We start from the raw sequence: 16,751 nt of genomic DNA, 5'->3' as shown, positions 1-16,751 counted from the left end.
GCTTGCCATGCCCCAAGGGTGCGCCTGGTGCCTGACAGAGTCAAACCAAGGCAGGTGTGGGGGCAGAGGAGAGAGAGAGAGACCTGGTGCAAGCCTGCAGTTCTCTTTCCGCCGCCCCAGCATCCTTTCTCAGTCAGCTGGGCACAATGGCCCCCCTGTGAGGCTGTTTTCCTCCCCAGCCCTAGAGGCTGCAGTCATGTGAGCCTCCGAAACGGATGTGCCGGCATCCAAAGCCTTCTTTCTGGAAGCAGAGGGTGGCTGGGACTCTTTCCGGCCCAAGGTCAGGTGATGGGAGACACAGAGGAGCATTGACCAATTTGGGGTGGGGTGGGGAGTGGGGAGGCTCCTCAGAGAGTTATGTCCCATCACTGTTCCCATAAAAAGGACAGAGCCTTTCAGAGGCCCTAAGCACTAAAAAGATTGTGGTGCTTTTATCCCCTGTGTAATTCAAAATGAAAACAATACCAAACAGTAAAATATTTGTATTTATTTATTTTTTGGAACGACACAAAACACGTCGAAATGGACGCATGCGCATGTCGTGCGCAACACACAACAGGATCTGATTTCCTCTCATTCTGTATTTTGCTCTGCTGCAGGAGGTTAGGCTGCACACTGCGTAATCCAGCACGGAGTGGGTGTTTTTCATCCAGGATCAGTCCTCAAGGAACGCCAGGCTGCCAGGATTTAGGGCAGGGCAAGGGAAGCTCCGGCCTGATCCCACTAGGAAGCTGTAGTAAACAGGGCCTCCGGTCAGGAAAAGGAAGCCATCGCTCTCTCAGCAGGGGCCCAAACTTGGGCCGAGGAAACTCCAGGCGCCTGGCCTGACATCACGACACTCTTATGTCCATTGCACAGCCACCAACGGAGCAAAGTGCTGCTGAGTTAGGTCACAGGCCTTGTCATCTCCTTGGCCGCCTGGTGCCCTCTCTCTTGGGGTGGGTCTTTAGAACTGTCCAGCCCACCACCTGCGGCTCAGCCATAGCCCAGACACCCAGAGATGCACCTACCTGGGAATCCCTGGGGTGGGGGCACCATGATCAGAAGTGCCCTCCCAGTGGGATCAGGCCGAAGGTTCTGCACCCTGCTCTCCTTGGAAGGTAAGAGTTTGGAGGGACCCCCAAGGCTCATCTAGTCCACCTCTGCAGTACATGGATCACGGTGGACAAAAGGATTGAAAGGCTCCCAGATCTGACCTGAAGTCTCTCGGTTTGCCTGGTCCCCTCCTGGTGGCACAGGGGTGTGGAGCCTGAATCTCCATTTGGGTGAGAGTGCCTTTAATAGTAATAGCAACAACAACAACAACAACCATTATTAAGAAGATTGTGCATGCAGCTTGCAAGCTTCAGCCCAGCAAGGAGCGGGCTGTAAATTGCAGCACAGACACACTGGGGAACCTGCCCTTCTCCCCTCCCCTCCCCTCCCCCAATTAACCTCCATCTCCAAGGCATGCCCCATGACATCACTGCAGGCCTCCCTCTGTGACATCACCAGGGGCCGCCCCAGGATCTCAGGTTTGGGTCCTGAAATCTCAGGGTCTGGGATGCTCTTGCACTTGCAACCCCACCGGCCAACCATATGCCCATTATGGGAAGCCTGCAATTGTGATTCCCACCAGTGCCTTGGGAAGGCCCCAGACTCCACCCTGCCCCAGAGAGAGCTGCTCCAGAGCTAGAGAGGGCCACTTGCCAAGGAGGAGGCAGGCACATCCTGTGTCTCTCTCAGCAATGGTTCCTCCATCCAAACAAGCCAGTTTCCATGCCAGGGAAGGAAGCAGAGGCTGGGGACTTTTCCTGTTGACTAGGGCTCGATCATCAGCTACAATGAGGCCTGAAACAATGGGGGCAGGGTGGCTTTTAACCCTGCACGGGGACAGAGGATGGGGGCTTTCATCCCCACGGTAAAGGGACCCCTGACCATTAGGTCCAGTCGTGACCGACTCTGGGGCTGTAGTGCTCATCTCGTGTTATTGGCTGAGGGAGCTGCCGTACAGCTTCCAGGTCATGTGGACGGCATGACAAAGCCGCTTCTGGCGAACCAGAGCAGCACACGGAAACGTCGTTTACCTTCCCACCGGAGTGGTACCTATTTATCTACTTGCACTTCGACATGCTTTCAAACTGCTAGGTCGGCAGGAGCTGGGACCGAGCAATGGGAGCTCACCCCGTCGCAGGGATTCGAACCGCCAACTTTCTGATCGGCAAGCCCTAGGCTCTGTGGTTTAACCCACAGCGCCACTCGCATCCCCACACTTCTCTGCAAAGCGAGAAAGGAGGCAGAGTCCCAGACTGCCTCCCTCTCCCCAGCTGCACCATCGGGGCAGGACAGTGGGGCAGGTGTCCAGAAAGCCCCTCAGCAGAATGTGTGGCAGGAGTGGGGCAAACCCAGCTGGACCGACTTAGCACATTTTGAAGGAAGGAAAGCAAAACACACAATTCCCAGACTCCAGGGGCCACAGTTTGGAAGCCCCTGACCAAAAGTGTTCGGGGTGACTGAGGGAGAGTGCATTAAACCCGGCTCCAAAATTATCTCCTTGCCCCACCGCTACTCCCCTTGTTCCTGACTTCTGGAAACTCACCATGATGCATCCAAGACTAGCTCTGTACACAAACATGGGTCTGCGTGAGCTGATGGGTGGGGTTCGAGGAGCCGGGCCAAACTGCGAGGCACACAGAGGCCAGCTCCGCCCAGGATCAGGCCAGCTGCTGTCTGCATGTTCTTGGCGCTTCGGTGACGGTGCAGAGCAGCCGGCAGGGAGCTGTTGCTCCAGTGCAAGCCAGATTCCCAACTGCGTACGGCTGATTACATGCCTGTAACTTAATCTAGAGAAGACAGAAGACCTGCCTGCTGGGGAGGAATCTTCTGATTCAGGGTTTGGAGCTCAGCCTCTGCACTGGATTCCCCAGTGGGCCGACGGAGCATGTGTTTAGGGGCACCAGCAAAGCAAGAGTAGAAAAAATGGTGTGGTTTAAAAAAAGAAAGAAAAAGCATTGAAGTATTCAACATAGGGAAAACCAGAACTTTGTTAAACTTCCATATTCTCATATATATTTTTATTAAATTTTCTTTTTTACAATTTAAAATACTCATTTAACACCCTTAATATATCAATGACTTCCCTTCTTCTCTTTCCATGGTTCATTTTACAAATCATAAATCCTTTACAAAAACTATACCATTCAGTATTTCATTATTGCATCAATCAAAACTTGTTCACACCGTTTTCAGCTAGACTTCCATATTCTCCACTCCACACTTATCTCCCTCCATTGGGCCGCTAATGTTTAATAGATTGTTGTGTTTTATTCTTCTGTTCGAAGCCGCCCAGAGTGGCTGGGGAGACCCGGCCAGATGGGCGGGGTATAAATAATAAATTATTATTATTATTATTATTATTATTATTATTATTATTATGCTCAGCTTGTTCTGGAGGGGGCTGCTCTCCCCATGCAGAATCAGGACTGCAACTCTGGCGCAGTGCTTTGGTGGGAAATGGTGGCCTGGGATGCTTTTTACCAGCTTTGTAGTAAGTACAGAGCCGGCCACAGAAATTCACGCCTTGGTAACTTCCAGGATGGGCTGCTGCAATCCATTCTACCTGGGGCTGCCCTGGAAGTCTGTTCAGAACCTCCCATTGATCCAAACACATCTGACAGTCCCAGCATGCAGCAGAGGGTATTTAATTTTACCTGTAGTTGCTGCTCCATTTCTGAGCTCCATCCCAAGTGTTTCCTAACCTTTTAAATCTTCTCTTCTCATAGTTTCCCACCAGTATGTTTTGATCGAGGCCAGACCCCAAACTCACTGCCCCACTGCCCTGTTGAGGCTTGGCAGTTGGGGGTGTATTCCTGGTACCTCAGATGTGGGGCTCCCTCCCCAGGGGGCCTGGCTCAGTCACTCCCTGTTCCTCAGAACTTGCCTTTTTCCGAGGGAGGCTCTGCCCATTTTCAAAAACGAAAGGAGGGAAATGCAAAATATATAGTTCACTCTACATGCCTTCCTCCAAGCTGCTCAGTGAAGCAAGCATGAGTCTCTTCCCACCCACCCAGATTTTATCCTCACAACAACCCTGTGAGGTAGGTTCAACTGAGAGAGAGTGGTGTTCCAAGGCCACCCAGTGAACTTCCTGGTTTGAATGGGGATTTGAACTCGCCACCCCATTGCACTTGCCTGACCTTTGTGCTCTAGCCATCATGCCACATTAGCTCTGCTTTCCTAGTTACCCCCTTCCACCCTTGTTGACAATTTCTTCTTCTTCTTCTTCTTCTTCTTCTTCTTCTTCTTCTTCTTCTTCTTCTTCTTCTTCTTCTCCTCCTCCTCCTCCTCCTCCTCCTCCTCCTCCTCCTCCTCCTCCTCCTCCTCCCCTTCCTTCCTTCCTTCCTTCCTTCCTTCCTTCCTTCCTTCTCAGGCCAAGGGCTGTTTGGCAGGGAGGGCGCGGAGAGAGACATACTTGTGCCCTACAAAACTGACAGCCAGGAGACAGGAGGGGGACTGGCTGTCAATTCATAGGTCATAGCAGTGTGCCCTCAGTCTGGTTCTGCCTAGATGCATCGTCCAAGCACCACTTCCTCCTGGTTGACCCATCAGGGGAAATGGGGCACAGAGCCCACCTTGGGTGCACCTGTGAAGGCCGGAGCCATCTCCTGTCCATGCTCTTTTCATAGGCAGATGGGCCATAAGCATGAAATCCTTGAGAGCTGGCTCCTGTCGTTTTAGACAAGGCTGAGATCAATGGATCATTGCAGGGGGTCCCATGGGGTCCCTCCCAGCTCCACAATTCTATGAACAGCAGCCTCCCGTGTTCTCTGGCAGCACCCACAGCTCAGTGGGCAGAACAGCTGCTTGGCATGCAGAAGGTCCCTGGTTCAGCTGCTCCGGTGATGGTAGCAGGTGATGGAGGGAACAGGTGATGGAGGAGCCCAGGTGGAGGTAGCAGGTGATGCAGGGGCCCGAGGCACTGGAGAACTACTGCCTGCAGAGTAGGCAATACTGGGCCAGATGGACCAACAGCCTGGCCTGGTCTGACAGCATCCTGCCTTTCTGAGGGCACCTCCAGATGAGCTGTTATTGAGCATTGATCGAAATTTGTTTTGCCCCAAAATTGCACATGGCTGTTATACGGCATTGCCATCTAGTGGTTGTGATGGGAAACAGCATGGGGGGGAAGCGTGTGATAATATGGTACTCATAAAGGTAAAGGGACCCCTGACCGTTAGGTCCAGTTGTGGAGGACTCTGGGGTTGCGGCACTCATCTCGCTTTATTGGCCGAGGGAGCCAGCGTACAGCTTCCGGGTCATGTGGCCAGCATGACTAAGCCGCTTCTGGCGAAACCAGAGCAGCGCACGGAAACGCCGTTTACCTTCCTGCTGGAGCGGTACCTATTTATCTACTTGCACTTTGACATGCTTTCAGACTGCTAAATTGTCAGGAGCTGGGACAGAGCAACGGGAGCTCACCCCGTCACGAGGATTCGAACCACCAACCTTCCAATCGGCAAGCCCTGGGCTCTGTGGTTTAACCCACAGCACCACCCGCATCCCAATACAGTACTCATATAAACTCACAAAAGTTTTGTGCATGCTCAATGAGCATCTTTCCATGCACATTTTGTGGGAACAAATCAGGAACAACCTCTACAGGATTATTTTGTGTCAAAGCCTTTCCCGGACATCACCAGCCCCACATGGCTTTGGAAGTATAACAAAGGGGCCAAGGAAATAAATGCATTCACCATCACCACCCCCTCCTGTATGGAAATGGGTTTTCTAAAGTGGTCAAATTTAAAAAGCATTGCCTATCAATATGGCCGCTGGGCTGCTGCATAGCAGGGTAGGGTCAGGATTCTGCCCTGACCCACAAGGTAGAAAATAAAGCTATATCAAAGAATCATAGAATGCTGCGGTTGGAAGGTAACCCCAAGGTTCATCTAGTCCAGGCATAGGCAACCTTGGCTCTCCAGATGTTTTGGAACTACAACTCCCACGATCCCTAGCTAACAGGGCCAGTGGTCAGGGATCATGGGAGTTGTAGTTCCAAAACATCTGGAGAGCCAAGGTTGCCTATGCCTGATCTAGTCTAACTCCCTGCAATGCAGAAATCCCCGATAAGGAATCGCTGTCAGATTGGGGCTATCCTATCTCTGTCTAAAATTCTCCACTTAAGGAGAGTCCACCACCTTTAGAGGGAGTTCACTCCACTGCCCAACAGACTTTCCCGTCAGGAAGTTTTTCCTAACATTCAGCTGGAATCTCCTTCTTATGACTAGATGACCACCAGAGTCCTTTCCAGCCCACAGTTCTACGAAATGTCCCATTACTCACTCTGTCCATCCCTGAGCACATGATCCACAGAGCGCCTGGGTCAAAAGATCTCTCCCCTTTGTCCTCCTGGTCTCTCGGTGGCATCCAGGTGCGTTTTTGGGTGCCCATCCAAAATAACAGCCGCCCCACTGGAATGGCTTGAGGCTTCCACGTGGAGTTGCTGTTACAGCCGATAGGCACCCCCCTCCCTTATCTGGGCAGGAGCTCCCCACCTCCTTTCGGCCAGTGAGAGGCGCTGCAGGCTGCTTCCATTGGTTGCCTTTTCCATGCTGGAGGGGAAGTCTTTGGCCTTTGACCAGGAGTGACCACGGAGCCAGGGTGTACCTGCAACGGACAAGGAGGAGCCAGGATTAGTCCATTCTCTTTGCAACATATGCGGGTCTTCATCATCTTCTTCAGATTAAAATTTTACACTCACATATCCAACATACAACATTAAAAAAAAGATTCCAAGGAATCTCTTGGACTTCCCTCCTCCCCTTTGTGGGTCCTATTGTTAATCATTTCATCCTGCATCTTTTATGATAATCCAACATCTTTTGCCTCTCCATTGTGTCCAAAATTCACCATTAAACTACAAGTGATATTCCAATCCTACTAACAATTTTAACTGTTTACAATGGTCTTTAAGATGAGTTATAAATTTCCCCCATCCCTTATTAAAATTTTGGTCTTCCTGATTTCTGATTCTTCTGGTCATTTTAGCCATTTTGGCATAATCCATCACTTGATCTGCCATTCTTCTCTGGTAGGGACTTTCCATCTTCTTTCCATCTCAGCAGCAGCTAAGCACAACCAATGGTTTAAACCATAATGAGTGCCCCCGCACCCCTCACAGCTTTGTCCCCACAGAGCTAAAGCACTCTGCCTGATCTTGTCATCTTGTCTAAAGAGCAGACAGGAAGATCTTTTACATACAGGACAGATAAATGGAACAAAATAAAAAAATTCCTTCAGTAGCACCTTAAAAGAGAAGTTGCTGAATTGCAACTCATTAGCAAGCTTAAAACCATGGAGCCACCTGGAATGAACAGAGACATAGGATTCTTATCTCATTATACATGATCAAGCTTTCCTTAGCACCTCAGCCCTTGCTTCCCCCACCCCGCAAGACCAATTGCAGTCATTAACAGTCGTTAACAGTCATCAACAGGTTTACCACTCCTATCAGCCCATCACTCATTTCCATCACCCCCACCCCCACCCTCTGAATATACATAAGGGTCTGGTGGATTCTGTTTCAGTGTATCTGACGAAGTGTGCATGCACACAAAAGCTCATACCAAAATAAAAACTTAGTTGGTCTTTAAGGTGCTACTGAAGGAATTTTTTTATTTTGTTTCGACTCAGACCAACACGGCTACCTACCTGTAAATACTGTAAATGAAAGTTCTTCATGCAGCACATAGTTAAACCATGGCAGCCACCAGATTGGATTACAGTCATACCTCCGTTTAAGTACGCTTCGGTTTGAGTACTTTCAGTTTAAGTACTCCGTGGACCCGTCTGGAACGGATTAATCCACTTTCCATTACTTTCAATTGGAAAGTTCACTTCAGGTTAAGTATGCTTTGGGTTAAGTATGGCCTTCCAGAACCAATTACACTCATACTTCGGGTTAAGTACGCTTCAGGTTGAGTACTCTGCGGACCTGTCTGGAATGGATTAATCCACTTTCCATTACTTTCAATGGGAAGGTTTGCTTCAGGTTAAGTATGCTTCAGGTAAAGTACAGAGTTCCGGAACCAATTGTGTACTTAAACCGAGGTACCACTGTACTTTTTAAAAAAAGGAGTGTACAAATTTGTGGAGGATAAAGCTATTAAGGGTGGCTCAGTATCAAAGAACAATGGGAGCATGACATAGGCTATTAAATTAATCCCGCCCAATGGTCTAAACCATATCAGCCAAAAGAAGGGAACTCACTTTTAAACTCACCTACAGGTGGATCTCAACACCATGGAAACTGGCGCTGATATGCCCAGGAACCTCACAAGTTGTTGGAGAGGCTGCACCTCTGCATACCTCCACTTGTGGTGGGAATGCCCTAAAATCCAACCCTTCTGGACAGCAGTCCTACAAGAGATGTGCAAACAGGTATTAGAACTCACCCCAGAACTGGCCCTACTGAACACCCTCCAAGATCGTAGTGACCACTCACATTACAGAGAGTTTATAACCCACCTACTCTCAGCAGGCAGAAGCCTCATAGCTAGACATTGCTATGTCTAAACATGGACCAATGGTATCAAATTGTATGGGAAACGGCCTGGCTACAAAAGCTAACCAATAAACTGAAACTGACACAGGGACAAATAGAAGAGGACACCTTCACCCCAGTATGGCTTCCCTTTATCACACACACAGCCCAACAAGACAACGACAAGAACGTACTGACAGCATACAAATCAATCTGGCTTACCTGACCCAACAAGCCTCCCCACCCCATAAAAGCAAACAAACCTCACTGCAGCCAACCACAGACAACCAACCACACCCTGTCCCCTAATACATCTCACTACCAAGGAAATGTAATCAACAAGTAGAAAGAGAGCCAGTGTGGTGTAGTGGTTAAGAGCGGTAGACTCGTAATCTGGTGAACCGGGTTCGATTCCCCGCTCCTCCACATGCAGCTGCTGGGTGACCTTGGGCTAGTCACACTTCTCTGCAGTCTCTCAGCCTCACTCACCTCACAGAGTGTTTGTTGTGGGAGAGGAAGGGAAAGGAGAATGTTAGCCGCTTTGTTGTTGTTGTCGTTTAGTCGTTTAGTCGTGTCCGACTCTTCGTGACCCCATGGACCAGAGCACGCCAGGCAGGCCCGGCTCTACGTAGAGCCCCGGTGGGGCAGCGCACCAGGGCGGGGGGCTGGTAAGCTGGGCGCCGGCCTGGTAAGGAGGGCGCCGCGCAATTGCGCCCTGCGAGGGCGGGGCGGGCAGCGGAGCGATCTCCGCCCCTCAGCACCAGGGCGCGTGATCTGCTCAAGACGGCCCTGACGCCAGGCACTCCTGTCTTCCACTGCCTCCCGCAGTTTGGTCAAACTCATGTTCGTAGCTTCGAGAACACTGTCCAACCATCTCGTCCTTTGTTGTCCCCTTCTCCTAGTGCCCTCAATCTTTCCCAACATCAGGGTCTTTTCCAGGGAGTCTTCTCTTCTCATGAGGTGGCCAAAGTATTGGAGTCTCAGCTTCACAATCTGTCCTTCCAGTGAGCACTCAGGGCCGATTTCCTTCAGAATGGATAGGTTTGATCTTCTTGCAGTCCATGGGACTCTCAAGTGTCTCCTCCAGCACCAGAATTCAAAAGCATCAATTCTTCGGCGATCAGCCTTCTTTATGGTCCAGCTCTCACTTCCATACATCACTTCTGGGAAAACCATAGCTTTAACTATACGGACCTTTGTAGGCAAGATGATGTCTCTGCTTTTTAAGATGCTGTCTAGGTTTGTCATTGCTTTTCTCCCAAGAAGCAGGCGTCTTTTAATTTCATGACTGCTGTCACCATCTGCAGTGATCAAGGAGCCCAAGAAAGTAAAATCTCTCACTGCCTCCATTTCTTCCCCTTCTATTTGCCAGGAGGTGATGGGACCAGTGGTCATGATCTTGGTTTTTTTATGTTGAGCTTCAGACCATATTTAGCTGCTTTGAGACTCCTTAAAGGTAAAGGGACCCCGACCTTTAGGTCCAGTCGTGGATGACTCTGGGGTTGTGGCACTCATCTCGCGTTATTGGTTGAGGAAGCCGGCGTACAGCTTCCGGTTCATGTGGCCAGCATGACTAAGCTGCTTCTGGCTAACCAGAGCAGCGCACGGAAACACAGTTTACCTTCCCGCCGGAGCGGTACCTATTTATCTACTTGCACTTGGCATGCTTTGGAACTGCTAGGTTGGCAGGAGCAGGGACCGAACAACGGGAGCTCACCCCGTCGCGGGGATTCGAACCGCCAACCTTCTGATCGGGAAGCCCTAGGCTCAGTGCTTTAGACCACAGCGCCACCCGCGCCACCCGTGAGACTCCTTAGGGTAGTGATAAAGCGGGATATCAAATCCAAACTCTTCTTCTTTTTCTCAGTTGACGCTGACACAAAACCCCACATTACACTATACAAAACAATATAAGCCTCCCCACCCCTCCTCAACCTTATACTATACTCAACACTGTCTCACAACGCATGTCACTGATTTGTAAGAAACACTGTATAGCCTGGAAAAAGAGACAAGGCATGTACTTTTGTAAACCAAGAAAGTATTTAATAAAAATGAATGAATAAGGGTAGCTCAGCTCTGCCTCCACAGCTGGAGGCAGAAACCAGTTTCTGGAAAATACAGAGGGTGGGGAGAGGGGCTATTCGCGCTCAGATCCTGCTTCTGGGTTTCCCACAGACCACTGTGAGAAGAGGACACTGGGAATATTAGTAGTAGTAGTAGTATTTATACCCCGTCCATCTGACTGGGTTGTCTCAGCCACACTGGGCAGCTTCTGACATCATATAAAAACACAACTAAATATCAAGCATTATAAACCTCCCGATACAGAACTGCCTTTGGATGTCTTCCAAAAGTTGACATCTGATGGGAGGGTGTTCCACAGGGAGGGCGCCACTACCAAGAAGGCCCTCTGCCTGGTTCCCTGTAGCTTCACTTCTTGCAGTGAGGGAACCGCCAGAAGGCCCTCACAACTGGACCTCAGTGTCCAGCCTGACCAAGGGTGGTGAGACACTCCTTCAGGTACTGTATAGAGATGGGCCATTGGCTTGACTCAGCTGCCGCTTCTTATGTTCTTATGATAAATCATCTGCTTTCTCTTTAAGAGTAAATGGCAGGAGCTCTCTCCCTTCACTCCAGTGGTGGAAAACACTGCCTTTGAGGGACTATCAGGTGTTAGCCATCCTTGCCGTAAGCCAGCCCCCAAATTCACAGCTTCTCCATCTCAGGAGGTAAGGAGCAAACCGGGCACGTAACCCAGGGAGGCAGGCACATTTTCTTGGCAGCTCCCTGGCACCTAGGAGAACTTTGCCCTGCTCACTTGGCACTCACAGGAAGCAATGCTAACAGCCGTGCCATAAAGAGCTGGAGCGAAGGGACTCTGGACCCGCCAGGAGCAGGGGGCCAAGGAGCTCTCAGCCCAGGCCTCTGCCTTCATCTGCTGGGCTTTGTGGAACTTGGTCCAACTGCTAGGGCTGATGATCATTCAGGGCGGGATGGCTTTAAGGGAAATGAATAAAGAAATAAAGTTGCCGTGCCTTGCCCTAGCAAGACAACTTTCCTACCAACCCACAGGTTGCCGAAGTGGGGGAATTGCTTTCATTTTCTTGTTGGTGGAGCATTGGGCCAACTGAAGTTACCAGCTCACCTTGGCCTCCACAGTCACTTACAGACTCACTGTTAAGAATCACTGTGTTCATGGAAGACAATCGTACTCGGGTACGACTAATCGCCAAAGAAGAAGAAGACCACCTCACCAACAGCTTCCCCAAACCTTTTCAGGCTGTCTTGGCCCCATGAACTCACTCCTAATGCCCCCCTGCGCTACCCTTTAAAAAGCATCATTCAGAACAGCGGTTTGCATAACCCGCTAAGGAAGATAATAACATCATTGCATTCAAAACAATTAATTGCACAATTAATTAAAAAAAACACCAGTTAACGCTCTGTAGTTGAATTAATTCAACCCAACTGATCAACTTGATCCAGTGATGCCGGCTTTTCAAAGTCTGAAAGTCATTTACAGTGCCACCCCCCCCCCTTGGTAATTGTGTTCTTAATATTCTGTTGGGAGCCGCCCAGAGTGGCTGGGGAAACCCAGTCAGATGGGCAGGGTATAAATTATTATTATTATTATTATTATTATTATTATTATTATTATTATTATTATCATCCCCTCCCAGGGGGTGTTACAGCCCAATTTGGGAACCACTGTTATGACGGGTGGACCAACCGGAGGTGTCATTTGGACTGGATGGCGATCGGAGCTCTGCCGCATCAGATTCTTAATCTCCAGGTCGTGGGTTCGAGCCCGACGTTGGGTGAAAGATTCCTGCATTTGAAGAGGGTTGGACTAGATGACCCTCGTGGTCCAACTCTACAATTCTGTGATTCAAGACCTGGTTACCTTGGCAGCAAGAGCCCTAAGTGGGATGGATGGCAGCAATGCGGGGAGGTGTGGCTTGTAGAGGCAGGGCCGCAGCTCACCCCACATTTTTTAGATGCTCTGTGGGGGGGGGGAGAGGTGTGTGGATGCTGCCAAGGATGCAGACCCCCCCTCCATCTTTCCCTGGCTGTGATGGAGCTGTATTTTGGCCATGTGCCCTGGGACCTTACAAATCCTCCAGACTTGTGAAGGCGTTTAGCAGAAAGGAGCCCAGGAAGAAGACCTTCCTTCTTTCCCCCCCCCCCCCAATGTCTCCTGCTCTTTGAGAGTCTGAGGATCAGTTTGGGCATGTGCAGGGAAGAGGAGAGGAGAGGGACAGAATGCCCCTGGTCAGATAGTGGGCAGGGCAGGGCAGGATCTAGGCCAGGGCAGGCATCCCCAAACTGCGGCCCTCCAGATGTTTTGGCCTACAACTCCCATGATCCCTAGCTAACAGGACCAGTGGTCAGGGATGATGGGAATTGTAGTCCAAAACATCTGGAGGGCCGAAGTTTGGGGATGCCTGGGCCAGGGGCTGAGCACTGCCATATGCTGGAGAGATTACCTAGGGCAGGGGTAGGTAACCTAAGGCCCGTGGGCCAGACGCGGCCCAATCGCCTTCTCAATCTGGCCCGCAGACAGTCCAGGAATCAGTGTGTTTTTACATGAGTAGAATGTGTCCTTTTATTTAAAATGCAGCTCTGGGTTATTTGTGGGGCATAGGAATTCGTTCACACCCCCACCACATGGTCTGAGGGACAGTTGACCAGCAGCTGAAAAAGGTTGCTGACCCCTGACCTAGGGGGATGCTAAGAGGCAAGGGGGCAGCGGGGGGAGCTGGAGGTGTTGATGACTCTTAGACTATGAAAAGCTGGTATCACCGGATCAATTATGTTGAATTAATTAAACTACATAGTTTTAATGGGATTTTATTTAGTTATTTAGCTAGTTCATAAGATTTATACACTGCCTGATTGGAGAGGGGGAGGGGGGGAGGGAGAGAGAGAGAAACACCTCAAAGATAAAACAATATAATTACCACTAAGAAAAACTGAGAGCAAAACATTTGAGGAGTTAAAATAACAATAAAACAGATTTTGAATAAATGCACAATCAATTGTTACTGTTTTGAATTTTATCATGGCACTGGGGATGAGTTTATGGGACGGAGGGGGTGAGGGCCCAAAACAGTTTAGAAACCACTGATCTAGAGGAACATTGGGAAAAATCAAAACCCGCAAAATCACGCCATGCTGACAATACCCAGACCGACACCAAGCAGAAGTTCTCCCCCAGTTTACACACAAGGTCCTCCCAGCTGGGGCCTACAGCTCCATGGGGCTCATTTTCCAAACCATTTCCCACACCAGAGGTCATCTTCATGGTCCCTTGGCTGGGTCATCTTCCTCCTGCACCAAAGCCTGGCTACAAGAAGAGAGTGCTTCTGACCATGTGCAGAGTTTTAATTAAGGGATTGGTTGCATTTCCACCCCACCTTTTTTTCTCTTAACCACTACAACTCCAGGTTCAAAGCCCCCTTGGCTCAGCCACCAAGCTCACTAGGCAACCTCAGGTCAGGGACCCTCTCTTTTAGGCTAGCCTACCTCACATAGAGGGACGCAGGTGGCGCTGTGGGTTAAACCACAGAGCCTAGGGCTTGCTGATCAGAAGGTTGGCGGTTCGAATCCCCGTGACGGGGTGAGCTCCTGTTGCTTGGTCCCAGCTCTGCCAACCTAGCAGTTCGAAAGCACGTCAACGTGCAAGTAGATAAATAGGTACTGCTCCGGCGGGAAGGTAAACGGCGTTTCCGTGTGCTGCTCTGGTTCGCTAGAAGCGGCGTAGTCATGCTGGCCACATGACCTGGAAGCTGTACGCCGGCTCCCTCAGCCAATAACGCGAGATGAGTGCCGCAACCCCAGAGTCAGTCACAACTGAACCTACTGGTCAGGGGTCCCTTTACCTTTACCTCACCTGGGGTTGGTGGAGAGAAATATCTTGTAAGCCCTAGAGGACAGAAGGTGGCATAAAAAAATAACTCAAAACCACTGAGCAGAGGGCAGAGTCTGCAGAGAGGAGGCCCAAGGCCTGTGCAGGACTTTTTGCTGCCCAAGCATCCGGACAAAATTGTGCCTCTCCCTTCTCAGTGTACAGAATCTAACCAGGCTGGAAGCTGAATAGAAAGGAGAGGGTCCTCCACTCCCCCTGGGGACAGCAGGCTTGCTTAGGGGGCTCAGAGCCGGCTGCACAGCACACCCCACTGAGCCCACCACCTGCCCTGTTGCACCTGCCACCTGAAGCAGCTGCCTTTTCATCTTCCTCCACCTGTCCAATGGAGAACGCCCCCCCTCCATCGCCCCCCCCAACCTAATGATAGCTTTGAAAGAAGGTAATGCCCACTTGCTCCCAGAGTCCAGGGCTAACATGCCGGCTGCAGCCTCCAAATCTAGAGGGCACCCTCAGGGCAAGGCTTTGGGGCAGAAGCTCCCCCACCAAGAGCCACAGGAAGCTTAAGGGGGGTCAGGAAGGGAGAACCCCCAAAATAAGCAGAGTTCCCTGCCTCCTTGGAGAGCATCGGGCACAGGGTTGGAATATAACCTGAGCCAGAGGGGGGAGGGGAGGCCAGGTGGAGGGGGGGAGACACAGGTGGAAGGAGCAGGAAAGGTGACCCCACACCCTAAAAAAATAAGCTCACCTTTGCTAGCAATGAAGATGGCTATCGATAGCTCCCAGCTATGCTTTGTCTTTACGGTGGGAGGCAGCAATGCTTCTGAATCCCAGTTGCTGGAAACCTCGGGAGGGGAGGCGGCTCTTGCGTTCGAGTCCTGCTTGCAGGTTTCCCCAAAATAAGCACCTGGCTGGCGACTGCGAGAACAGGAGGATGTGCCAGGTGGGCCATTGGCCTGATCAGGCAGGCCTGTGTTGTGTTCAGTGGTCCTCAAGCCCCACAGTGCGCCCCCGCCAGATCTGTCCCCGAGGATGCCCAGGGTGAGAACTGCTCAGCCACCCCTCTCCCAGGGCGTTCATAATGCCCAGGCGGGTTAATGATTACCACGGCTGCAAATATTTGAGGATTGCTCCGGGGATGCAAAGTACAGGCCACAGGAAGACTCCCGAGGGGCCTTGGCAAAGCTCAGGGCTGGCCTCCTCCACCCTGACCCACTGGAGAGGACATTTCCCAGCCCCACCCCAAGAACCAAGGAGGCGGGAGGAGCTCCCTCCCACCTTCCCATCAATGCCCCCCTCCCCTGCGTCCATGGAACTGAGAAGCTGGTAGGGGTTAATTCCTGATTCTTTTTTTAAAGAGGAAGTGTCAGGCTTAAAGACTGCAGCCCCAACCCCTCTAAACTCTCACGCTCCACCTGGAAAAGCCCTTTCCCCTAGAACGTTCCAGTTCCCCTGGATGAACCAGGCGTACGCAGTGGGACAAGGGGAGTGCACTCTGCACATGCTCAGTTCAGCTCTGTTGGGGAGTAGGAAAAGGGAATCAGGCTGGCCCCTGTTGGCTGGCACAGCCCAACCTGCTGCTGACAGGATCCGTGCCGTCGCCAGCATCATCATAGAGAGCAATTTGGCATCCTGACTTCTAATAAGCTACAAAGTGGGGGGGACGAAAGAGCAAGAGAAATCTCCATAACTACAAAAAAAAGGGTCAGCTATTGTGGGATGGATGCATCTCTCAATATTGGTTCATTTCCCAAGTCTTAAATTTATTTCTCCACATTTCTGCAGCAATTTGCATTAAAACACACACACACACACACTTAAAATTTGCAAGCATTTTAGTGCAATTTTCTCCTGATAAACCCATCTTTGCATTTGACAAATGTACACAATTTTGTAAGCTGTTTCCCCCTAATATAATGCAATGGTGTCTGCTCTTTTCACTAATACAGGCATTTATGTGCACGCTTTATCCCAGTAAATGCATCTTGCTATACATTATGTGGCTGCAGAAGTGCATTGCAAAATTCAGAGAGGTGCAGAATTCAAAGGGAGGCTGCATTTCAGTTCAAGGGCCCTTTTGGCACCTGCCAAAACAAAACTTTAGTTGCCTCCAAATGCAGAACCTTGCAGGACTTGCGACTTTTGCTCTGGTTATGAAAATATGTGGAGTTTAGCATTAGCTGGGGGGGGGGGAATACAGCAACTCATAAATTACCTGTGGCCTAAGGCCTGGAGGACCCTGAGATTTTATCTCGTATGCAACAAACAACCTCTCCTTGGGGCAACGTGAAAACTGGCTTTCGCAAGAGTCTTGAATACTTTGCCAAGCTAATATCCGGTCTCTCCCAGATGTCCTGTGCT

The 16,751-nt window shown here is 50.5% G+C and overlaps 1 long non-coding RNA gene across 2 annotated transcripts; it reads right to left on the bottom strand.

Moving 5' to 3' along the window:
• Nucleotides 1–470: 470 nt before the first annotated feature.
• On the bottom strand, nucleotides 471–15,691 carry LOC118076578 (uncharacterized). Of its 2 annotated transcripts, none has more exons than XR_004691514.3 (4): nucleotides 15,139–15,691; nucleotides 8,260–8,397; nucleotides 2,579–6,645; nucleotides 471–1,275 (listed from the first exon to the last, which is right to left on the bottom strand). It is a non-coding gene; the product is annotated as an uncharacterized LOC118076578 (long non-coding RNA). The 2 variants fall into 2 exon arrangements; XR_015947519.1 differs by having other exon boundaries at nucleotides 474–731.
• Between the last annotated feature and the right edge of the window lie 1,060 nt (nucleotides 15,692–16,751).

Source organism: Zootoca vivipara, chromosome 16 (assembly GCF_965207765.1).
Source record: "Zootoca vivipara chromosome 16, rZooViv2.hap1.1, whole genome shotgun sequence".
Classification (NCBI taxonomy): Eukaryota; Metazoa; Chordata; class Lepidosauria; order Squamata; family Lacertidae; genus Zootoca; species Zootoca vivipara.
Note: the sequence above shows the minus strand (reverse complement) of the source record. Positions and strands in the feature narration are given on the sequence as shown.